Below are 26586 nucleotides of genomic sequence, written 5' to 3'. Positions count from 1 at the left end.
CATTCCTACTAACTGTATTTGGAAATCACTTGCACAGTAATGGGGCCCCAACACCATTTTGAAATGTATACCCTGTCACTTATAAACATGTACAAGTTAGTTTTTTTTAATTATTATTTATTACATTTTTTTTTTTTTAATTGAGAACAGATATCAATAAAGGGACAGCCTACACCAAACTTTTTACTGTTTAAAAAGATAGATAACGCCTTTACTATCCATTCCCCAGCTTTGCACAACCAACATTGTTATATTAATTTACTTTATAACCGTTAATATTCTAAATGTCTGCCTGCTTCTAAGCCTCTGCGGGCCATCTCTTATCTTATGCATATTAATAGCTTGTGATGGCCACACAGGGCTAGTTCAACTGTTCCATATAGATAACACTGTGCTCACTCCCGTTGAGTTATTCATGAGTCAGCACTAATTGTCTAAAATGCAAGTCTTTAAATAGCACTGAGATAAGGGGGCCGTCTGCAATTGCTGAGATACAAGGTAATCCCAGAGGTAAAAAGTACCGTTTGCTGTGAAAAATTGGGGAATGGGTAATAAAGGGATTATCTATTTTTTTAAACAATAAAAAAATTTGAGTAGACTGTTCCTTTAATTCTCTGCACATATTAGCCAATACACTCTGGCCTAGATTACAAGTGGTGCGGCAAAGCTATATTTTTCGCTAGCAAAAACACAGCTAGCATTATGCTTTTTGCACTTCTCGGGTTCCGCTCATATTACAACTTGAAAAAAATCTTGTTTGTTTGCTTGAGGTAGCCCTAAAAAGCGCTAGCAAAAACGAAAATAATTGAAAACTCCTAACACACTGTCATAATCACCTAGCCTATTAACTCCTAATCCGCCATCCGCCACATCGCAAGTACTAAATAAAACTGTTAACCCCTACACTGCCAATCCCCCCACATCACAAACTAACTATTTAAACTATTAACCCCTAAACTACCATCCCCCTACATATCAAACACAAAATAAATCTGTTAACCCCTAAATAAACTACTTAAAAATATCCAAAACTACCCATTGCCCCAAAAAGAGCATTTGGATGGGCATTGTCCTTAAAAGGGCATTCAGATCTTTTGCTGCCCAAATAAAAAAATTTTTAAAAAAAATAAAAATAAAAACCCACCCCCCCAAAAAACAAAAAAAACAAATTTGTACTCACCGATGATAATGGGTGGCGCTCCATCTTCATCCCGGCGGCTCTCCATCCTTATCCATCTTCATTTTCTTCCATCTTCATCCCAGCATCGACAGTCCATCTTCTATCTTCATCCCAGTAGCGGCGGTGACGTTGGTTCTCGCCTTCAGACCTTCAACAGGGAGGTCCTCTATATGCGGTCTCCAACCGCACACTGAAGAGTAAATACAAGGTACCCGTTTTATATAGGGGTACCCTTGCATTCCTATTGGCTGATTTGAATTTTAAGTATGGTATGGTAGTTTTTTTTTTAATTTTAAGGTAAGCTTAGGTTTGAATTTAATTTTACAGGTAAGTTTTTTTGTTTTTTAAGGTAGTAAGGATTTTTTTAGTTACTTTATGGGAATTTTAATTTGGGTTAAGTTAGGGGGTGTTAGGTTAGAGGGTTTAGACGTTAGTTTATTACTTTGCGTTGTGGGGGGGTGGATTTAGGGGTTAATAGTGTAGTTTAGTATTTGCGAGGTGGGGGATGTCGGTTTAGGGGTTAATAGTATTATTTAGGGTTTGCAATATGGGGGATGGTGATTTCGGGGTTAATAGTATTATTTAGGGTTGGCGCTGTGGGGGGATGGCGGTTTAGGGTTTAATAGTGTATTTTATGGGTGTAAGTGTACTTTGTAATGCATTTTTGCTGTGTTTTGTGCAGCTTTTTAGTTTCGTAAAACAGTTTACCAGAGCTATTAGATTGCGGTAAAGATTGAAGCGGAAAAGGTGACTGCGCTAGTGCAAAATTATTTGCACCGCACTTGTAATCTAGCCCTCGGTGTCCTTCATAAATGATCTCCACCATCTATATTTCACCCCTAATTCTCCCTCTTTGCATTGCTATGATGATGATGATGATGATTAATATTATTATTATTAATAATAATAATAATAACAATAATAATATTGTGATTTTACAGTCATCTGAAGCTTTCTGTCCGGATTTCAGGCAACACTTTCAGAAAGAAATAAACAAGCCACCAGCTAAATACTGTATGTGGTCTAATGCTAGAGAGTGCACCAGTATAAAGTCTCATGCTAGAAAATGCACCGGTATGTGGTCTCATGCTAGAGAGTGCACCAGTATAAAGTCTCATGCTAGAAAATGCACCGGTATGCGGTCTCATGCTAGAGAGTGCACCAGTATAAAGTCTCATGCTAGAAAGTGCACCGGCATGAAGTCTCAGGCTAGAGAGTGCAGCGGTATGTGGTCTCATGCTAGAGAGTGCACCGGCATGAAGTCTCATGCTAGTGAGTGCACCGGTATGTGGTCTCATGCTAGAGAGTGCACCGGCATGAAGTCTCATGCTAGTGAGTGCACCGGTATGTAGTCTCATGCTAGAGAGTGCACCGATATGAAGTCTCATGCTATAGAGTGCCCCTATTTATGAAAGGCCTGTCGGACATGATCCAACATTGCGGATCATGTCCGACAGACCTCGATGAATGCAGAGAGCAATACGCTCTCCGTATTCAGCTTTACACCAGCAGCTCTTGTGAACTGCTGGTGCGACGCCACCCCCTGCAGATTTGCAGCCAATCGGCCGCTAGCAGGGGGTGTCAATCAACCCGATCGTATTCAATCGGGTTGAATTGCTGCAATCTCTGTCCGCCACCTCAGAGCAGGGGGACAGGTTATGGAGAAGCGGTCTTTAGAAGGCTCGCCAGAAACACGGGCCCCCAGGGATATGGTCACATGCTAGAAAGTACACCGGGGTTGTGGTCTCATGCTAGAGAGTACACCAGGGATGTGGCCACATGGTAGAGTACACTGAGGATGTGGTCTCATGCTAGAGAATACACCGGGATGTGGTCTTATGCTAGAGAGTGAACCGGGGATGTGGACACATGCTAGTGAGTACACCGGGGTTGTGGTCTCATGCTAGAGAGTAAATCAAGGATGTGATCACATTCTAGAGAGTACACCGGGATGTGGTCTCATGCTAGAGAGTACACCGGGGTTGTGGTCTCATGCTAGAGAGTACACCGGGGTTGTGGTCTCATGCTAGAGAGTACACCGGGATTGTGGTCTCATGCTAGAGAGTACACCGGGGATGTGATAACTTTCTAGAGAGTACACCGGGGATGTGGTTTCATGCTAGAGAGTACCCCACGGATGTGGTCTCATGCTAGAGAGTAAACCAGGGATGTGGTCTCATCCTTCTCACCGTCCTATATGAACTCCATTCTCTCTCATTCCTTTACTTTTATATCCAATTTTCTCTTTACCACTCCATAATATGTGTATTAGATATGTGCATGGCGAAAAAATTCGGTTCTGATTTTTTTGAATTTCAGTTCGGATCGATTCGAATTCAGAAAAATTTGAATAAATTTGTTTCGGATTCGTTTCGGATTTATTCGGATTCGAATAAATTCGGCTGGATTCGGTTCGATTTGGTTCGGAAATTCAGAATTCGGTGGGATGTTCTGTGTATTAGACTAGTATTATGTACTGTATATTAGGTGTAACCCATAGCAGAGTGATATAACCTAATATACTGTACAATACTAGTGTAATCCATGGCCATCCGAATCTACCAAATAAATCCGAACTAATTCAGATTTTTTCGGTAAATTTGGCACTATTTTAATTCGGAAATTTGAATCTATCCGAATCCCGAATTTTACGAATTCGGCCGAATTTCCGAATCGATCCGAAATGAATCGCACATGTCTAATGTGTGTCCATAATGAAATAACATACACAGCTAATTTCAAATGCTAGAAAGTACACCAGGGATGTGGTCACATGCTAGAGAGTACACCGGGGATGTGGTCACATATGCTAGAGGGTACACAGAGGCTGTGATCTTCTGCTAGAGAGTAAATCGAGGATGTGGTCTCATGCTAGAGAGTGCACCGGGGATATGGTCTCATGGTAGAGAGTAAACAAGGAATGTGGTCTCATGCTAGAGAGTAAATAAGGAATGTGGTCTCATGCTAGAGAGTACACCAGGGCCCCTATTTATGAAAGGCCTGTCGGACATGATCCGACATTGCGGATCATGTCCGACAGACCTCGATGAATGCAGAGAGCAATAAGCTCTCCGTATTCAGCATTGCACCAGCAGCTCTTGTGAACTGCTGGTGCAACGCCACCCCCTGCAGATTTGCGGCCAATCGGCCGCTAGCAGGGGGTGTCAATCAACCCGATCATATTCAATCGGGTTGAATTGCTGCGATCTCTGTCCGCCACCTCAGAGCAGGTGGACAGGTTATGGAGCAGCGGTCTTTATAAGGCTCGCCAGAAACACGGGCCCTCAAGCTCCATATGGAGCTTGATAAATGGGCCCCCAGGGATATGGTCACATGCTAGAGAGTACACCAGGGATGTGGCCACATGGTAGAGTACACTGAGGATGTGGTCTCATGCTAGAGAATACACCGGGGATGTGGTCTTATGCTAGAGAGTGAACCGGGGATGTGGACACATGCTAGTGAGTACACCGGGGTTGTGGTCTCATGCTAGAGAGTAAGCCAAGGATGTGATCACATTCTAGAGAGTACACCGGGGATGTGGTCTCATGCTAGAGAGTACACCGGGGATGTGATCACATTCTAGAGAGTACACCGGGATGTGATCACATTCTAGAGAGTACACCAGGGTTGTGGTCTCATGCTAGAGGGGAACACCGGGGTTGTGGTCTCATGCTAGAGAGTACACCGGGGATGTGATAACTTTCTAGAGAGTACACCGGGGATGTGGTTTCATGCTAGAGAGTACCCCACGGATGTGGTCTCATGCTAGAGAGTAAACCAGGGATGTGGTCTCATGCAAGAGAGTACCATCCTTTTTACTTCACTTTTCTCACTGATCCCTTCATTTAATTTTTTCCTTTCTCATTTTATCCTTTCCTTCTCACCGTCCTATATGAACTCCATTCTCTCTCACTCCTTTACTTTTATATCCAATTTTCTCTCTACCACTCCATAATATGTGTATTAGATATGTGCATGGCGAAAAAAATCGGTTCGGATCGATTCGGATTTTTTCGAATTTCGGTTCGGATCGATTCGAATTCGGAAAAATTCAGATCAATTCGGTTCGGATTCGTTTCAGATTTATTCAGATTTGAATAAATTCGGCTGGATTCGGTTCGGTTTGGAAATTCGGAATTCGGTGGGATGTGCTGTGTATTAGACAAGTATTATGTACTGTATATTAGGTGTAACCCATAGCAGAGTGATATAACCTAATATACTGTACTAGTGTAATCCATGGCCATCCGAATCTACCGAATAAATCCAAACTAATTCGGATTTTTTCGGTAAATTTGGCACTATTTTAATTCGGAAATCCGAATCTATCCGAATCCCGAATTTTATGAATTCGGCCGAATTTCCGAATCGATCCGAAATGAATCGCACATGTCTAATGTGTATCCATAATGAAATAACATACACAGCTAATTTCAAATTAACAATTCACCATTTAAAACCTGGTGCAATTTACCATACCACAAATATAAATAATATTAAGGAAATACTCCCATAAAGTAATTGCACAACTCATTCTAGCTCTCACATCAGATAGTAAGTGACCTGAAATTAAAGGGACTGTAAAGTCAAAATTAAACTTAAAGGGACACTGAACCCAAATTTTTTTCTTTTGTGATTCAGAGAGCATGAAATTTTAAGCAACTTTCTAATTTACTCCTATTGTCAAATATTATTAATTCTCTTGGTATCTTTATTTTAAATGCAAGAATGTAAGTTTAGATGCTGGCCCATTTTTGGTGAACAACCTGGGTTGTCCTTGCTGATTGGTGGATAAATTCATCCACCAATAAAAAAGTGCTGTCCAGGGTCTAAACCAAAAAAAACCTTAGATGCCTTTTTTTCAAATAAAGATAGTAAGAGAACAAAGATAAATTACTAATAGGAGTAAATTAGAAAGTTGCTTAAAATTGCATGCTCTATCTGAATCACGAAAGAAAAAAATTGGGTTCAGTGTCACTTTAATTTGATTGGATAGAACTTGAAATGTTAAACAACTTTCCATTTTTACTTCTATTATTAATTTTGCTTCGTTCTCTAGGTATCCTGTTACATAATTATCCTAGGTTATGCACGTGTCTTAAGCCACCTGGCAGCAGTATTTGTAACATTGTTTAAAACATAGTTGCAAACACTGCTGCCAAAGACTGCTATAGACATGTGCACACTCCTATCAACCTACCTAGGTTTAGTCTTCATCAAAGAATACCAAAAGAACAAGGCAAATTTTATAATAGAAGTAAATTTTAAAGTTGTTTAAAATTGCAAGCTTTATCTGAACCATGAAAGTTTCATATTGACCTTTATTTTGTTGGCGCTTAATTACCTAATGGGGATTTATTCTATCTGTCTTTGTGTGCTTTCTTACATTATTCTTTTTTTACAATGTTTATTGTTTTTTTACCACTTTTATGTTGCGCCCTATGCGGAACTCTGACACTGGCAGGCCCATTTATCAAGCTCCGTATGGAGCTTGAAGGGCCGTGTTTCTGGCGAGTCTTCAGACTCGCCAGAAACACAAGTTATGAAGCAGCGGTCTAAAGACCGCTGCTTCATAACCCTGTCCGCCTGCTCTGAGCAGGCGGACAGGAACCGCCGGAAATCAACCCGATCGAATACGATCGGGTTGATTGACAGCTCCCTGCTGGCGGCCGATTGGCCGCGAGTCAGCAGGGGGCGGCGTTGCACCAGCAGCTCTTGTGAGCTGCTGGTGCAATGTTAAATGTGGAGAGCGTATTGCTCTCCGCATTTAGCGAGGTCTTGCGGACCTGATCCGCAGTGTCGGATCAGGTCCGCAAGCCCTTTGATAAATGGGCCCCTGAGTGTTTGTTTATCAGGCTTTGTTGATTTGTTAACACTAACATGAAAGGCAGTCTGCATATTTCTGGCATGGCAATCTGTACAAAGACATCTGCGCTGTTGCATGAAGACTAAATGAATACTTGAAAAATCTATATCAATGGCTTTCTGAGGCTTGCATACAAGGGTAATCTTGATTCAGTCTTTCAATACTCAGTGCTAGTAATCAATTTCAAATTAGCTCTTAGGTAAAGAAAATGGGATGCTTTCATTGTGTAAGAAATCCTTTGCAAAGTTTAATATGTATGATGGACCATTGCCAAAGGCACTTTATTCTGGATGTTTCTCTTGACCCCAGTTTGTGAGAAAGATGATTACACATGGTTAAGGAAACCTGAGAAGTAAAAGTCACCTCAGGCCATTTACAAATGTAATTTATTCTAATTAGAGCTCAATGTAAGATAGCTGCCCTGGTCTCAGCTCAAATAATCCATTCATATAAGTACATTTTCTGCACACTTCACTTGGATGATAAACTATAAGTAAAAAACAAACAAATAAAAACAACTTTATTTAACATACAAGATGTGCCATGCTTCTTCAGAGATTACTCAAGAAATGTATAAGATTGGTTATTATGGGTACACCAATCTGTTTACATTGTTTAAAAAAAAAATTGTTTCATTTTTAATTTATTCTCCATATACCACAGTGGCTTGGGGAGCCAAAGCACTCAATAAACCACTTTGGGTGCAATTTATTACACCACTTTTAAGTAAATTTCCAGACTAACATTCTGTTTTTGACATTTTTGACTTGATTAACCAGAACTATCTGCCTGTAGAAACAGTATGCAGATGGTTCCAATGATTAGAATTGGTAAATGTGCAGCTAGTTTTTGTCAGGAGAGCTTTCTATTTAATCATGGTACAACAGCTGTGGAGGAGTTTAACAACACAATTAAGTCAACAATGAAGCCATAGAGAGTCCAAAATGCTCCCACTACACTACACAGGGTGGTTACAGACTGCTGTTTGTCTTTTACTGCGGCACAGAGGAGAGGTAACTGGTTCTGGTCAACACTAAAATCATCTCTGCCTACCTGGAGTTGATTCCGGTAGTACACCAGCAGGGGTGGAAAATTACATCAAGCATCCAGATTGAAGTACATTTTGCTGCTTGTTTATAGAGACTGTAGATAGGAATCAATTCATGAAACTCCCCACTGTTGTCTGCAGGTAAAGACAGTTTGCACACTGCCCAGTATGTATTATTAAAAGGAGCAATAGTTATAAGATGATTACAGGTGATTACTACAGAATTTTGAATTGTGGTATGATAATATGATGCATCATAAAATTTAGATCAATACAGATGTATTTTGAGACAAACGTTTGTCCTTATAAATGTTACCATTCTATCACAATTTACCAGTCTTTTGCATAAACCACTTAGGCCTCTTCTTTTTTGGACATTTAGATATTGTATACAGACCAAGTCCTTAAATATTAATGGGGCATAACATAGGAGGTGTTTTAAGTTAAATTTAATACTAATCTTACATAGCACTCCGTCATTAATCTTGTGGAAAGTGATGAAACCACTATGGCCCTGCAAATACGTGCTCCATGCATTACACCCATATGGGATCCAGTTTGGCTTCTGGCATTTACAGCGGAAAACAGCAGAGGTAATGGCACATTTGGTATTTCAAGAAGATCAAAGTGGGAGTTTTGAGTAAATATTCAGTTTATACTTAACTATTTATTTTCAATATTGTCCTTAAAGAAACATAAAACCAAAATTGTTCTTTCATGATTCAGATAGAACATACCATTTTAAACAACCTTCTTATTTACTTCTATTATCAATTTTTCTTTGTTTTCTTGTTATCTTTTGTTGGAAAGCAAGACGGTAAGGTCAGTGTACACGTGCCTGCAACACTATATGGCAGCAGTTTTGCAACAGTGTTATACATAAGCAAGGGGACTAGATGGCAGCACTATTACCTGTCATGTAGTGCTCCAGACATGTGCACACTACCTATCTAGATATCTCTTCAAGAAAGAATAACATGCAAATTAGGCAAATTTGATCATAAAAGTAAATTGGAAACTTTTTTAAAATTGTATTGTCTATCTGAATCATGAAAGAAAAAAAATTTGGTTTCATGTCCCTTTAATATTGTGTTTGGTTATCAACTGTACAAGTCCATGCTATTCAGTAAAAAGATGAATAGTTAAATGGGAATGGGAATGGTTGTGTGCGCTATGAAATGTCGCTAATTGTACGTTTGATTTCATCTGTGTTTGAAGACAGTGTTTTAACCTTTTCTGTAGTTGAGCCTTCTCTTATAATGTAATGATGCAAGCAGGGTCCACATCAATGTAGGAATAGATACGCTGTCATCATTTACTACATGTGCTTGGAGTTCCTAGTTTCAAACATTTCTACTCTGAAAGATCAATTGCAACTGCATCTAAAACACCTCTTGTTATGAACAAAATGTTAAGTAAATTATATATACAAGAAGGTAGTATTTAGCCCCATTTTAACTGTATCGGTACAGAGGATGTCTGAGGTCTATCTTCCAGTTTCCCTACTATAGCCTAGATTACAAGTGCAGCTAAAGTATTTGTTGCACTGTTGAGTGCTAACACTGCTCAAGGTAAATCAATAGTGCTTTCATGTCAGTGCTGGTCTTACAAGTTGAAAGTAAAAAGTTATCCAAAGGTCGGATAACGCCTTTCCCTGTGCTAAAAATACTTTTTTTTCCACTTAACCGCTAACCCAACTATGCTAAATCCAAAGGTGCCTTAAGAATATTTCAAATACCTATGTGCTTCACTTAGAAGAAGTATAAATATATACTGTATTTCTATATACAGTAACAGTATATCTGTATATTTTTTGGTAAATATATATCTAAAGCTATATATCTATATGAATATATATATGGAAATATATATTTAAAAATAAAGAAAACATTTATTTCTAAGTGAAGAACCTAAGAATTTCAAGTATTTCTATTAATAAAAACATAAACACATTAAAATTGATTACAATTTTTATTGCATATTTCAAGGTATTTTAATGGTAAGGGCTCAAAAGTGCACATGCATCGTTACACAATAATCACATAAAAGACACATTGGTCTGTGCAGACAAGGATCAGTGCTGCTTGTGCAATGCCGCCCCCTGTTTAAGTGCAGCAATCACACTCAAGCAGGGGATGTCAATCATCCCGATTAGAATGATTTATCTTGACACACTTTAGGTGGCGGAGAAGCTAAGTAGTTGCAGTCTTAAGACTACTTAAAGGGACATAAAACAAGTTGGGATAGAGACAACTTAATATAATATGTACTTGAATTACTTTACCTGCAAATGTATACTGCAGAAATTTATACTGCAGTGCCTCACCATTAACCCTTTCTTTTTAGTTTCTGAATTGTAAAGCTCTAACTCCCCCCACACAATTCCTTTTAGGGCTTTATCTATGTTTATTGTTCTTTTGGTAGAATGCAAAAGTGAATAGGGATTATCTGCTGGAGCATGCCTAGAAGATGTGAACTCAGTTGAAATACAATGCCTGTGTCTAAACACTGATATAAGGGGTCGAGTTGGCTGCTCCAGGCAGCTTAGCTATGTAATTAATTTTGATTATTTTTGAAAAATATTTTAAAATACTTGCAAGCAATTTTTAACCAATTTTTTATGCAAACTATTTTGAATTAATTAGCCCTTTTAGGGTATGCACAGATCTCAAACGGTTTTATGGCACTTTAAGACTACTTAACTAGTGTTTCAGGCTTGCCTACTGTCACTTAATCCAAAACAAAGGGCATCACTATTAAGAAACATAAGTGGCCTGCAGGGTAGGTGGTCTAAATGAATCATATTTGCACAAACAAAATGTACTCTCTGTTATTCAAAAATGTAAAAAATAAAATATACTTAAAAATCTGAAAATAAAGTATCATCATCAGAATGTTTGTTTGTGATTACAATAAAGTGTTTGGAGTTTAGAAAATTTGCTTTAAAATGCAATACATGACAACAATTTTTTTAAAAAATATATTAATTCACATGTTGCCAACTGAGCTTTTATTTAATTATTTGAACAATAATTGTGATTGTCTGCATGAGTTGCTGATTGCCTAAGGGTGTGACGAGTGAGGGGAAAGTGTCAGCTAATGGAAGATAAATATGTAGGAAAACAAGTTGAAGATTTGACTCATGCATAGTTTAGGTTGTTGGGCATAAGTGTGGCAAGAAGTATACAGTTTCACAAAGAGCAAGTTTAATTGATGGTAATACATAAGCATCAGCAGAAGGTACACAAGATTCATAGCAATAAAGTGCCGCATTTTTCAAATCAAATATGTGCAGGGTCCCCAAATTGGGAGAGCAGACTCTATGTATACAATATGCATAACGTTCCAACTTTTAACATTGATGAACATATTCTACTTATACAGAGTGCTCTCAAATATTACAAAATGGTGTGCACTGCTTCAAAAACAGTCTATTGACTATATTAAGCAGACCTCCCAACATTAGTATCCAAAAAACTCATGAGCAAACTCATGTCAACCCTTGGGGTGGAGTCAGACAGAGCAGGGGGCAGAGTTGGCATAACATGGGCATAGCCATTTGTGGTATTTACGTGGTCAGTTGAGACATAAGTGGGGTCAGGGGGATCTGGGGCATGTTTGGATGCTACAACCACAAAAGAAAAGAAAGAGGAATAGGAGATATTAATGAGTTATAAACTTTTAAAATGTAACTTACATATTCAAATGTACTTACATATATACTTACAAATGTAAAATGTAGTTTACATATTAAAACCTATCTACTGTATATGTAAATAAATATTTAGTTTAGGAAGTTAAGCAAGAACTGTTATTACAATATCAGTACATAACAGAAGCGAATACTAAAAAAAAAAACAACGGTAAGTGGTCTAGTCCTAAATGTAATATAGATCAATAAAAAAAAGAAAACTTAAAACAAAAATGCTGATTATGAAGGTACACCAGATTTTGTGGCTAACATCAGTGTTAGGTGTGAACACTTCTTATCGGCAAATATAGTGTAATGTAATTTAATTGGAGAAAATTATTTAAAATCAAGCATAACAAATTTTGGCCCATACATAGGGGCCTAGTTATCAAGCCGTCAACCTCAAATACGCTGGAATTCCGCAGCGTATTTGTGGCGAGGCTGATTCGCCTTAGTTATCAAAGGCTCGAGACCAGCAAAAGTAGAATTTTGTGACGTAAGCTTCGATCCGCCGGACTCAGTCCGACACAGATCGATTCTTACGTCACTCCAGATGTTCCGCACACACGCACAATCTGACTACTTTTGCTAGTTATCAAAAAACTAGCAGGTACGCTCGGCACTTTTACGGCCCAGCGTACCTGGTTTTCAAAGCGCCAGCCTGGAGGCGGCGGATCCCATAGGAATCAATGGGAGTCAGACCATAGCGAAAGTACAAGTTCGCTGCTGCCAGACATCCCATTGATTCCTATGGGATCTGTCTGCACCAAACACCCTAACATGTACCCCGAGTCTAAACACCACTAATTTGTCCCCCCTACACCGCCGCAAGTAAATAAAATTATTACCCCCTAAACCGCCGCTCCCGGAGCCCACCGCAAGCTACTCTATACATATTAACCCCTAAACCGCCGCTCCCGGAGCCCACCGCCAACTACATTATACCTATTAACCCCTATCCTGCCCCCCCTATACCGCCGCCCTCTATAATAAATGTATTAACCCCTAAACCGCCGCTCCCGGAGCCCACCGCCACCTACATTATACCTATTAACCCCTATCCTGCCCCCCTATACCGCCGCCCTCTATAATAACGTTATTAACCCCTAAACCTAAGTCTAACACTAACCCTAACGCCCCCCTAACTTAAATATTAATTAAATAAATCTAAATAATATTTATATTATTAACTAAATTAATCCTATTTAAAACTAAATGCTTACCTGTAAAATAAACCCTAATATAGCTACAATATAAATAATAATTATATTGTAGCTATCTTAGGATTTATTTTTATTTTACAGGTAACTTTGTATTTATTTTAACTAGGTACAATAGCTATTAAATAGTTATTAACTATTTAATAGCTTACCTAGCTAAAATAAACAGAAATTTACCTGTAAAATAAAAACTAACCTAAGTTACAATTACACCTAACACTACACTATACTTTAATAAATTATTTCTATTTAAAACTAAATACTTACCTGTAAAATAAACCCTAAGATAGCTACAATATAAATAATAATTATATTGTAGCTATCTTAGGATTTATATTTATTTTACAGGTAACTTTGTATTTATTTTAGCTAGTTAGAATAGTTATTAAATAGTTATTAACTATTTAATAACTACCTAGCTAAAAGAAATACAAAATTACCTGTAAAATAAATGCTAACCTAAGTTACAATTAAACCTAATACTACACTATCATTAAATTAATTAAATAAACTACCTACAAATAACTACAATTAAATACAATTACATAAACTAACTAAAGTACAAAAAATAAAAAAAAGCTAAGTTACAGAAAATAAAAAAATAAGTTACAAACATTTTACAAATATTACAACAATTTTAAGCTACTTACACCTAATCTAAGCCCCCTAATAAAATAACAAACCCCCCAAAATAAAAAAATGCCCTACCCTATTCTAAATTAAATAAAGTTCAATGCTCTTTTACCTTACCAGCCCTTAAAAGGGCCATTTGTGGGGGCATGCCCCCAAAAGTTCAGCTCTTTTGCCTGTAAATGAAAAATACAACCCCCCCCAACATTAAAACCCACCACCCACATACCCCTAATCTAACCCAAACCCCCCTTACAAAAACCTAACACTAATCCCCTGAAGATCATCCTACCTTGAGTCGTCTTCACTCAGCCGAGCAGCGATGGAACCCAAGTGGACATCCGGACCGGCAGAAGTGATCATCCAAGGGGCGCTGAAGAAATCTTCCATCCGATGAAGTCATCATCCAGGCGGCGCTGAAGAAGTCTTCGATCCGGGCGATGTCATCTTCCAAGCCGGGTCTTGAATCTTCCTTCCGCCGCCGCGGAACATCCTTCTTCACCGACGGACTACGACGAATGAAGGCTCCTTTAAGGGACGTCATCCAAGATGGCGTCCCCTCAATTCCGATTGGCTGATAGGATTCTATCAGCCAATCGGAATTAAGGTAGGAAAAATCTGATTGGCTGATGGAATCAGCCAATCAGATTCAAGTTCAATCCGATTGGCTGATCCAATCAGCCAATCAGATTGAGCTTGCATTCTATTGGCTGATCGGAACAGCCAATAGAATGCAAGCTCAATCTGATTGGCTGATTGGATCAGCCAATCGGATTGAACTTGAATCTGATTGGCTGATTCCATCAGCCAATCAGATTTTTCCTACCTTAATTCCGATTGGCTGATAGAATCCTATCAGCCAATCGGAATTGAGGGGACGCCATCTTGGATGACGTCCCTTAAAGGAGCCTTCATTCGTCGTAGTCAGTCGGTGAAGAAGGATGTTCCGTGGCGGCGGAAGGAAGATTCAAGACCCGGCTTGGAAGATGACATCGCCCGGATCGAAGACTTCTTCAGCGCCGCCTGGATGATGACTTCATCGGATGGAAGATTTCTTCAGCGCCCCTTGGATGATCACTTCTGCCGGTCCGGATGTCCACTTGGGTTCCATCGCTGCTCGGCTGAGTGAAGACGACTCAAGGTAGGATGATCTTCAGGGGATTAGTGTTAGGTTTTTGCAAGGGGGGTTTGGGTTAGATTAGGGGTATGTGGGTGGTGGGTTTTAATGTTGGGGGGGGTTTGTATTTTTCATTTACAGGCAAAAGAGCTGAACTTTTGGGGGCATGCCCCCACAAATGGCCCTTTTAAGGGCTGGTAAGGTAAAAGAGCGTTGAACTTTATTTAATTTAGAATAGGGTAGGGCATTTTTTTATTTTGGGGGGTTTGTTATTTTATTAGGGGGCTTAGATTAGGTGTAAGTAGCTTAAAATTGTTGTAATATTTGTAAAATGTTTGTAACTTATTTTTTTATTTTCTGTAACTTAGCTTTTTTATTTTTTGTACTTTAGTTAGTTTATGTAATTGTATTTAATTGTAGTTATTTGTAGGTAGTTTATTTAATTAATTTAATGATAGTGTAGTATTAGGTTTAATTGTAACTTAGGTTAGCATTTATTTTACAGGTAATTTTGTATTTCTTTTAGCTAGGTAGTTATTAAATAGTTAATAACTATTTAATAACTATTCTAACTAGCTAAAATAAATACAAAGTTAACTGTAAAATAAATATAAATCCTAAGATAGCTACAATATAATTATTATTTATATTGTAGCTATATTAGGGTTTATTTTACAGGTAAGTATTTAGTTTTAAATAGGATTAATTTATTAAAGTGTAGTGTTAGGTGTAATTGTAACTTAGGTTGGGATTTATTTTACAGGTAAATTTCTCTTTATTTTAGCTAGGTAAGCTATTAAATAGTTAATAACTATTTAATAGCTATTGTACCTAGTTAAAATAAATTGAAAGATGCCTGTAAAATAAATATAAATCCTAAGATAGCTACAATATAATTATTATTTATATTGTAGCTATATTAGGGTTTATTTTAAAGGTAAGTATTTAGTTTTAAATAGGATTAATTTAGTTCATAATATAAATATTATTTAGATTTATTTAATTAATATTTAAGTTAGGGGGGCGTTAGGGTTAGTGTTAGACTTAGGTTTAGGGGTTAATAAATTTATTACAGTGGCGGCGTCGTAGTGGGGGGCAGGATAGGGGTTAATAAATTTATTATAGGTGGCGACGGTGTAGGGGGGGCAGGATAGGGGTTAATAAATGTATTATAGGTTGCGGCGGGTTCAGGGAGCGGCGGTTTAGGGGTTAAACTATTTATTTAGTTGCGGCGAGGTGCGGGATCAGCAGGATAGGGGTTAATAATTTTATTATAGAGGGCGACGGTATAGGGGGGGCAGGATAGGGGTTACTAGGTATAATGTAGGTCGCGGTGGGCTCCGGGAGCGGCGGTTTAGGGGTTAATACATTTATAAGAGTTGCGGCGGGGTCTAGGAGCGGCGGTTTAGGGGTTAGTAACTTTATTGAGTTGCGGGAGGCTCCGGGGGCGCCGGTATAGGGGGTAGAACAGTGTAGTTTAGTGTGGGTGCTTAGTGACAGGCTAGCAATAAAGCTGGGAAAAAGCCGAAGAGCAGCGAGATCGGATGAGTGATAACTCTCACAGTCCGCTGCTCATCGCCCCGCGGCTTTTTGACAGCTTTATTTGATAACTTAGGCGAACGTATTCAAGGTCCGCGGCGGCGAAGGTAGGCGAGCTTAGGCGGGCGTATTGGGCCGACGAAGCCAGAAAAGTAGACGGCTTGATAACTACCCCCCATAGTTTCCACTCAGATAGTCTAAATATTAGAAAAAGGAATGGGCTACCTTCTCGGCTAATTATTTTGAATTGTAGTCCAACCATATGATCATTAAATCCCCAATAGCATTGGCCAATGGCCATCGTATCCACTATTATACTAATATAATATTTTATACTGTTCTCTTTGAGGCATTATAGTCTTTAATGGTATTGCCAAAAAGAGTTAATGAACTTCAACATTTTTTTACTGGCCAATCAAGATTCAGCCTACTTTTTTAATTCAGAATTTAATGTTCAATTACAGATTAAATGTTTTTTCAGATAATTTAATTTATTAATTAACATAGATCTACCTTATTCTTTTGACTGTGAATTGTGTGCTACATTAATTTACTGTGTTAACATATTAAAGTAAAAATGTAAATTAATAATGTATACTCTAAATTAGGAGAAACAACGTTACTCTGTAAAAAGCATCAAATGTTCCATATGTGTAAACACTGGTTGTCCACAATATGGCCCAACAGTAATGGTGTATTACACTAATGTATGCGCAGCTGGGAATTATTATTATTTTTATCGGTTATTTGTAGAGCACCAACAGAATCTGCAGCGCTATAAACATAGGCGGAATACAAGGAAACATTTATAGGGATTAGACGGGTAGATGGCCCTGCCAAGAGACGCACTGTTGTAGTCAGCTCTAAAGAAGGTGATCTACAAACAGCATGGCTCTTAGGCTTACATACTAAGGGGGTTTAAGGGGATAGCAATGGAGAAGAGGAAACGGTATAAAGAAAGGTTAGTGTAAGTTGTGAGCATCCCTGAACAGTAGAGTCTTTAGGGAGCTCTTAAAGTTTTCAAAACTAGGGGAGAGTCTTGTGGAGTGAGGCAGAGAGTTCCACAAGATGGGAGCCAGTCTGAAGAAGTCCTGTAAACGGGAGTGTGAGGAGGTAACGAGAGGAGGAAAGTAGGAGTTCATGAGCAAAGCGAAGGGGATGGGAGGGAGAGTATCTGGAGACAAGGTCTGAGATATTGGGGGGAGCAGTGCAATTGAGTGCTTTGTATGTCAGAGTGAGAATTTTGTGTTTAATCCTGGAGGCAAGAGGAAGCCAGTGAAGGGATTGGCAGAGAGTTGTAAGGAAGATGAGCCTGGCAGAGGCATTCATTATGGATTGTAAAGGAGCTAGGCGGCAGCTGGGGAGACCAGAGAGGACAGAGTTGCAGTAATCGAGGCGGGAAAGGATGAGAGAGTGGATTAAAATCTTAGTTGTATCTTGTGTAAGGAAATGTCTCATTTTAGAGATGTTTTTAAGGTGGAAGTGGCAGGATTTAGCCAAGGACTGAGTGTGAGGAGTGAAAGAATGATCTGAGTCAAGTGTGACCCCAAGACATTGGGCATGCGGGGTATGGGTAATGATGGAGTTGTCTACAGTTATAGAGAGATTGGGGGTGGAGACTTTGGAAGTAGGAGGGACAATAAGGAGCTCAGTTTTGGAGAGATTTAGCTTGAGGTAGTGAAATGACATCCAGGAAGAGATGTGAGAAAGACAGTTAGTGACACCATACACATGAAAGAACAGCCTTTAAACATGCTGATTTATTTTCTTTCACTAAAAAAGCTGGTGTTAAAGCTGCTCAAACTTTTGTTTAGTTTGTTTCCATTGAGCCGTTAAAAATGGAGCCGTAAGCTACCGAAGCGGCCGACAGCTAAAAGTAATTTACGGCTCCATTTTAGTACCAGGTTTCAATTGAAAAAGTTTCTGCTTTGCGTGCAGTCGCTCTTTTCGTATAGGTGTAAGTTAACGTGTTAACGCTTCCACCCGATGTCAGATTTCTAAAACATTAACCCCTTAATGACCAGCGCTGTACCCTGTACGACACTGGTCATTATGCCCTTAAGGACCAGCGATGTACCCTGTACATCACTGCAGTCCTGTGCTTCTCTCTGCCACGATCCCGCTCAAAATTGCGAGATCGCGCTATTTCTGCATGCCACACGAGTGGGGCACTGCAGAAATAGAGTTGCAGAGTTACCGAAGCAGAGAGGGAGTTGCGTCATTGAGGGGGAAGGAGGGAGGAGGGGCAATGAGGGGGATCATATGTGGGATCATTTGAGGAAAAGGGATCTGGGAGAGGGAGGGGGGTTTGGGTATTGAGGGGGGCAGCTACTCTACAGAAAAATGGGTAATATATATATATATATATATATATATATATATATATATATATATATATATATATATATATATTTATTTTTTACATTTCCTATTTTGCAGAAAACTGGGTACTGGCTTACAGCTGCCAGTACTTAAGATTGATGCAAATAGGTAAAAAATTAACCCTACAAGCTATCTAATTAATCCCTTCACTGCTGGGCATAATACAAGTGTGGTGTGCAGCGGCATTTAGTGGCCTTCTAATTACCTAAAAACAATGCCAAAGCCATATATGTCTGCTATTTCTGTACAAAGGGGATCCCAGAGAAGCATTTACAACCATGTGTGCCATGATTGCACAAGCTGTTTGTAAATCATTTCAGTGAGAAACCTAAAATTGTGAAAAAGTTAACAATTTTTTTTTATTTCATCGCATTTGGCGGTGAAACGGTGGCATGAAATATACCAAAATGGGCCTAGATCAATACTTTGGGTTGTCTACTAAAAAAAAAATATATAGTTTTGATAGGTAAAAAAAAAAAAGTTTAAATGTAGTGATGGCAAAAATGCTAAAAATGCTCTGGTCTTTTGGGGAAGTTTTTGTCTGAAGTACCCAGTCCTTAAGGGGTTAATAGGTTACTATGATAACCCGACCTTACACTACACTCAATTGCATATACGGCGCCACATATATGTTCACTGTCGCTCGCTGTTAAAATCAAACACCTAACGCATGATCAATATTTACCTCTCAACCGCAACCCTAACCGCGATAACTAATAAATGTATTAACCCCTAATCTACCAATCCCCATATCGCAAAGTATCTATTAAAGTTATTAACCCCTAAACTGCCATTTCCCCATATCGCAAAGTATCTATTAAAACTATTAACATCTAAACCTCCATGCCCTCACAACGCAATCTAGTTATTAAAACTATTAACCCCTAATCTGCCATGCCCCCACAATGCAAATAACTAATCACTATGCCCCTTAACCTAACACCCCCTAAAATTAAAGTGAAGGTCAATTTCTGCCATTCGCAATACACTGTTTTAAACCTTATCTTCAAATTATTAAAGTCGCTGAGTTTATATTTATAAATAACTAATCCATTTCAAATAAAACATATATATAAAATACCCCGTTATCGTGATTAGCTCCGCCCCTACCACACTTCCTTACTTCTATGCTGTGACGGCGTATTGCTTCCGACAAACGGACTACGCTCGTGCACAAGTCTCTCTTTGAAATGCGCATGCGTCTCTTCAACTCAATAGCGCATGCGTTTCATTAACCGACGTTACTTTGTATTCAACAATTCTGAGAGGGGAAAAACGCATGCATGTTTCATGAACGAGCATGACCAGGATGACGCACTGTTTGTTTTAACGCATGTGCATAACATTGAAATGACGAAACAGAAAAGGGGCTGGACGCCACGGGGGCAAACAATAGATTGGATCCAAAAACTGTCAATCAAGAACCGCAGTATGGTGGGCGGATTATACAAGTGAAACGGAGCAGACAGAAAAGGTTAAAAATAAAACTTTTACTATTATTTGTAAATAATTTGATGAATGAACATCATTCACTAATTTAGTGAAGCTATTGAAAAATGATAACCACAACCCCAGACTTGACCTTCACTTTAACCTCATTACATAAATTAAAATAATCCTAAATTACAATTAAAATATTAAATCCTAAATTACAATTAAAATAAAAAACATAAGAAATTAAAAATTAAACCTAAGATTAAATTACAATACTTAAATCTAAAATTACAAAAAAATAAAAAAAAGTCTACAATTACATAAAACGGCGGATTAGGGGTTAATGCATTTATTATAAATTGCAATGTGGGGGGATGGAGGGGGTTTGAAGTGTCGGGTTAGTTTTCAATGGGAAAAAGGTCTCATAAAGTACCTTTTTCCTATTTTACACCTAGTTGAGCTGGGTGTAATTTTTGTTAATGTATCGGCAGCCTCCGACAGTGTATTAACAGTTTGCGCCGGCATTGGAAACCGGGTATAATTTAAAGTAAATTAGCGGCTTCTGATACTTTGTATGGGACATGATAATGTTTTCGGCAGCCCGAGTCCGGCTGCCAAAATTGAGTTATAACTGGCCGCTGGAAGCAGTCGGTGAACGCTAACACGCAAACCTAATTATGGCTCAATGGAAACAAGCCCTTGGTTTGTATCAGTTGTGTACTTTATACTACTGCTCATTGGTTGATATGTACTTCCTGCTAATACTCATTGGTTCATAGATACAATGATCAATAGTTAGAAGTACACAACCAATACTGCTGTATTAGTTTCAGTTTACATTTTAGCAGCTTTTAATTTGCATTGATTCAGATGAAAAATAAATAACTAAATAAGATCATTATGTTTACATACTGCTCTTTCATATGAAGGATAGAACATTTTATAGTGCAATAGCATAATTTATCTGTAATTTTCTACAGAAAATGGCTATCAGCAGAATTACAGAGGGGTGAACACGAACAATACAGCAGCTCTAAATAAAAGTACCTACTATTGCTTTTGCAAATTGGTAGAGTATATTGTGGGATCAAAACCTGCTTCCCATAAGGGCAGCCCTCTATGTGAGTGTTTCAAAATACATCAATTTTTCAAGCATTACATAATCAAACATTACATAATTTGGGTAATATAAAAAGCATTAGAGGAACATACATTGTACAACCTTAAATCATTCATGTTTTTAACTGATTTGTTTCTTCTTTGTTGTATATCTCATTAGTTACAATAACAGCTGGAATTCCCCGCTCATACATCAGTGTTATACATCATTACTGTTGGGCCATATTGCGGACACTCATATTTTACACACATGGAACATGTGAGGCTTTTTACTGTGTAACATTATTTCTCCTATGTTATATTTCCTATTAGTAACAATACCATCTGGGGCTCATACTTACTGTAAATAACTAAATCAATGCTTTATTTTTATTTAATAAATCTACTCTATTGTTCTGGATGTAACATACTTTGCTAGACAACAAAAAGGCTGTAATTACATTTATGATTTTTTTTTAAATGGGATGTGGCAGGAAATAAAAATGGTATTGTGTTTAATAAGCCACACAATTAATAAGCAGTTAAAACTGAAACTGGCTGTTTTAAACTTCTATGGGCCAGATTACAAGTGGAGCGCTACATAACGCTCCTGCTCGAGCATTAATTGCACTAGAAGTAAGCTGTTTGCGTGCATCAGGATGCACTCATGTTATCAGTTGTTTTGCGCTAACCCGACAAGTGCAAAAAGCCAAACTTAAAATATCACATATTCCCCCATAGAAGTCAAAGGAGCTAAAAAACATTAAACTAACACCCAACTTGCATGCAGACCCGATCGCATATTCTCATGTGCCCTAACACAACATGAAAATATGAATATTTCACATTCCAATGTTCTTCACATAACAGAATATGTTCTATTTATTCAGAAATAAATATGTCTATATATATATCTGATGGTATTTTGGTGCAATATATATCTATACCTATATATATATATATATATATATACAAGATCACTACCATTAATATCTATAGTTACATAAGGTGCCCAATACATGATATCTTGCACATCGAACGAGAACTGCTATTAATGTGGTAGAACAATAAACTCAGCTGTAGCAATTAGGAAACCCCACCCCGCAAAACTATTTATGTAAATGTTTGTGATTGTAAAGTATATGTATGTCTGTCTTGTTATGGTAAAATAGTAAAAATGTAGGTGAAAACAGTAAAATGTGCACAAAGTGCTTATATACTAAACATCTAAAACCAGCAAATAAAAACCACCACATTGGATCAAAATAGAAACTTTAGAAACACAAAACGTTTAGATGCGCCTATATTACCACCCCAAAGGTGATCAAGTCTGAAACTGGACAGCACCACCAAGGGAGCAAAAAATAAGATAGCATAAACAAGCTTAGAAAATGTGCTTAAAAAAACTGAATTTCACAAACAGAGATATCGTTGAAAATACTTTACTAGTTAAAAAGCAACAAAGTAAATAGGTATAATTAATAAATACCTTTCTAAAAAAAATTGTATAGTATAGTGCGGTTACAATAATGTTTTCAAATGTATATAAACTGGAAAGTAAACATTTGAACAATATAATTTTCTAATTTTCTAACTAACAATGTAAGAATTTACACAGATTTTCTTTAAAAATTATGTCAGAAAAGGGACCAATAAGGTGTAAGGCAGTGTCCGGATTCAACCATTCCATGCACGTAAATGAGGATAAATAAGGAGTCTTCTGGGGGGGGGGGATACCATATCACTTGAAAAAGGCTGTAGATACAGCTGAAACGCATAGCGTATGTTGTACAGATCACTGAATAAACAGAGGAAGAACACTACCCAATAACCAGTAAGCTGGAGAGAATTTGCAGGTTCAGGAGCCGTACCGGAACTTGTTTTTGAATCCCTAAGGTCAGGGTTTACACCAGACACCGTGGAAGTGAGTTTGCTCCCAAACATCGGAGAAAGTAACTAAAAGACCTTGCAAGGGAACAGGTTTCCTACAATCTGGGCTCAAGGACCTGCCGCAACCAATTTAAAGTAATAAGCAGATTTTTCTATAGTGGGAAAACAGGAAGGCGCCAATAGGGTGATAACATTTGAGACCCTGACAGGTAAGTATGAGAAAAAAGGGTACTCACAAGTAGGGCGGCACTTAGACGTGCCAAACCAAGCAGACCGGGACCTCAGCGTCGCCCGGGAGACTCAAAAAGGCAACAACCAATCGTCAGGCCGGACCAAATTCCGTGTGGCCAGTCAGGAGCACTGGATGCTGCCACACCTCTCTCTTCGTATGCCGATTCCAAACACTGGCAAGAGGATAGGAGATAGGGATATCACGTGTGAAGCTCTCCCGATTACCGAGAGTTTAGTTAACACACGCCAACAAACTGGATAACGAACTGGATAGAGGAAGGAGCAAACTCCAGCAAAGTTACTTAAACAAATTTATTAAAAAGTTTAAAAACAATGCATAAAAGCAACGCGTTTCTCGGCTACACAGAGCCGTTTCATCAGGCTGTTATACATATTCTAAAATGCCTACTGCTTTAAACACTTCCTCTAACCAATCAAAACCATTGAAATTTACACACCCCTCCCCACCTCAGCGTGCGTGTCAATCTCAGCTGATATGGAGAGTGTGTGGAATCATAAGCGTGCCACTTGATATTGGCGATTTTAATATCGTCTTACAGATAGTGTCTGTTCTAGTTAGACACTATATTAATGGTCACATCACTATTATGAACACATACAATTAAAGCAATGTGAGTAAACATAATAAATAAGTAAATTTGGGCTTTCATTTCAGGCTTAGATACACGTTACACATTAGCTTTTTATCGAAACTGAACTGACATGAAATGTTACTCCTTATTACAGACTTGCAAATCAAACTGTTTGTGCAGTTCGCCAATATAATACACAATAATTACTCAATCATAACAAAAATTAATCTAAACCAAACAAATAAACAATAATAGATAAAAAATATATATATATATATATATATACCCTATACACCATACATAACTGAAATTACACTATAGGAAAAAACTAATTAGCTATCGAAAGCTGCCAGATCAATATTGGCATTGAGACCTGATGGATTTAGAGTCTGAAGCCTATAGATCCAAAAAGTCTCTCTCTGTCTAAGTCTATAGAAACGATTGTAAAAGTCTGATCTTGGAATATGTTCAATAGGAGTTATTTGTAAACAATGTAAGTTACCACTATGTTTGGTGTTACAGTGTCGCGGTACACTATGTAATTTGTAGTTCTTTTTAATGTTTCTAAAATGTTCAGACCATCTGATGCTCAAACGTCTACAGGTGCGCCCTATGTATTGCAGCCCACAAATACAGGACAGTAAATAAATCACATAATTCGATGTGCATGTCATCCGATCGCTCATTTTATAAGTTTTAGAAGTCGTGTTTGATTTAAAGGTATCTGCGTTATGTGTTATATAGTGACACATTTTGCATTTCTTGTGATTACATTTGAAACTACCCTTTCTTTGTATTTTGCAAATGGTGTCATTAGTGATATTATTACTGATCAAGTTGGTCCTGTTTTTAACCACTTTACTAGGTGCCAAAATTCTTTTCAAATTGGGTGCTCTTTTGTAAATAATAGTGGGTTTATTGTCTAGTAGTGGGCCTAAAATAGGATCTTTTAGTAGAATTTTCCAGTGTTTCATAATACTCCTTTTAATTATGTTATGATTGCAATTGTATTCAGTGATGAACTTAGTCCTATTACCCATGCCTACCTGAGTATGTGTGTCTACTACCTTTTTCTCAAAATATTTTTTTCTGTCATCATTTTTTGCCCTATTAAAGGCACTGGTGATGATGTGTGCTGGATATTTTTTCTCTTCAAATCTATCTTTGAGGATTTTACTTTGCATCTCATAGTCTATTAGACTGCTACAGTTTCGGCGAACTCGCTTGAACTGCCCATATGGTACATTTCTTTTCCAAGGTAGGTGATGATTGCTTGTGAAGTCTAAATAGCTGTTGCAATCAACCTGCTTAAAGTGAGTACTAGTCGAAATCCTCCCCTCCGTGAAACTTAACTCTAAGTCTAGAAAAACCACAGTCTTAGAATCTATTGTGCTAGTGAATTTCAAGCCCTTGTTGTTACTATTCAAATGACTCACAAAGTCTTCTGCCAACAGTCTATCACCTTTCCATACCACAACCAGATCATCTATGTATCTGCCATAATACACCAGGTTCGCCCCAAACGCAGAGTTGTAAACATATTGTTGTTCAAATGATCCCATAAAAAGATTGGCGTAACTTGGGGCGAACCTGGTGCCCATGGCCGTCCCTTTTGTTTGGAGGTAGTAATCATCCTGATAGACGAAATAGTTGTGGTGTAGGATAAAAGAGATCAATGACAAGATGAAATCTTTCTGGGTATCTGGTAAATAAATGTCTGTTTCTAGATAGCTTGAAATCGCTTGTAGTCCGAGACTATGTGATATATTCGAATAGAGGGCTTGGACATCACAAGTGATCCAAGTGAGGTCTTGTGTAATATTAATCTGTTCAAGTTTGTTTAAAAGGTCTGAAGAGTCTCGTATATAAGATTCAAGACCAACGACATATTTTTGCAGAAAGAAATCGACATATGAGGATGCATTGTCTGTCAGGCTGCCTATTCCCGATATTATCGGGCGGCCCGGAGGGCATTTTGGGTCTTTGTGCAGCTTCGGTAGATGATAGTAAAATGCACGATTTGGCTCTATTGGAATAAGATAATCTTTTTCTTTTTTGGTGACAATTCCTTCTTTAAAAGCACCTTCTACTAAATCCTTTAAAGTCGCTAAAAATTTGGAGGTCGGATCAAAAGTCATTTTGGTATAATAATTTTTGTCATTCAGGATCCTATCGGACTCAATAAGGTAGTCCTTAAGGTCCTGAATGACAATCCCTCCGCCTTTATCGGCTTGTCTAATCACTATGGATTTATTCTTTTTTAACATTTCTAGGGCACGTTTCTCATTCCCAAACAAATTCCCTTTACCATTGATACCCTTCGGTAATTGATCAAATTCATCACTCACCAGCTGCCTGAAAATCTCTATATGAGCATTATTGGCTAGTTTTGGGGTAAAATTGGATTTGTTCTTCAAACCTGTATGTACAAAGCCTTCACATAATTGATCAAGTAGAGAGTCAGGTTCATAAACCGGAGTTATCTGATTATTAAGCCTAGAATCCATTGAATCTGTCAAAATTGGTCTATTCCCATCATCTTTATTTCTCTTTTCTGCAAAATATTTCTGCATCGAGAGTTTTTGTGTGAACCTATTCAGGTCAACAAAAAGTGAAAACATGTTATGTGCATTTGACGGGCTAAAGGAAAGCCCCTTACCTAGA

The sequence above is a fragment of the Bombina bombina genome, chromosome 5 (genome assembly GCF_027579735.1).
Source record: "Bombina bombina isolate aBomBom1 chromosome 5, aBomBom1.pri, whole genome shotgun sequence".
Classification (NCBI taxonomy): Eukaryota; Metazoa; Chordata; class Amphibia; order Anura; family Bombinatoridae; genus Bombina; species Bombina bombina.
The sequence above is the reverse complement of the archived record's forward strand: the minus strand, read 5'-3'. Positions refer to the sequence as shown.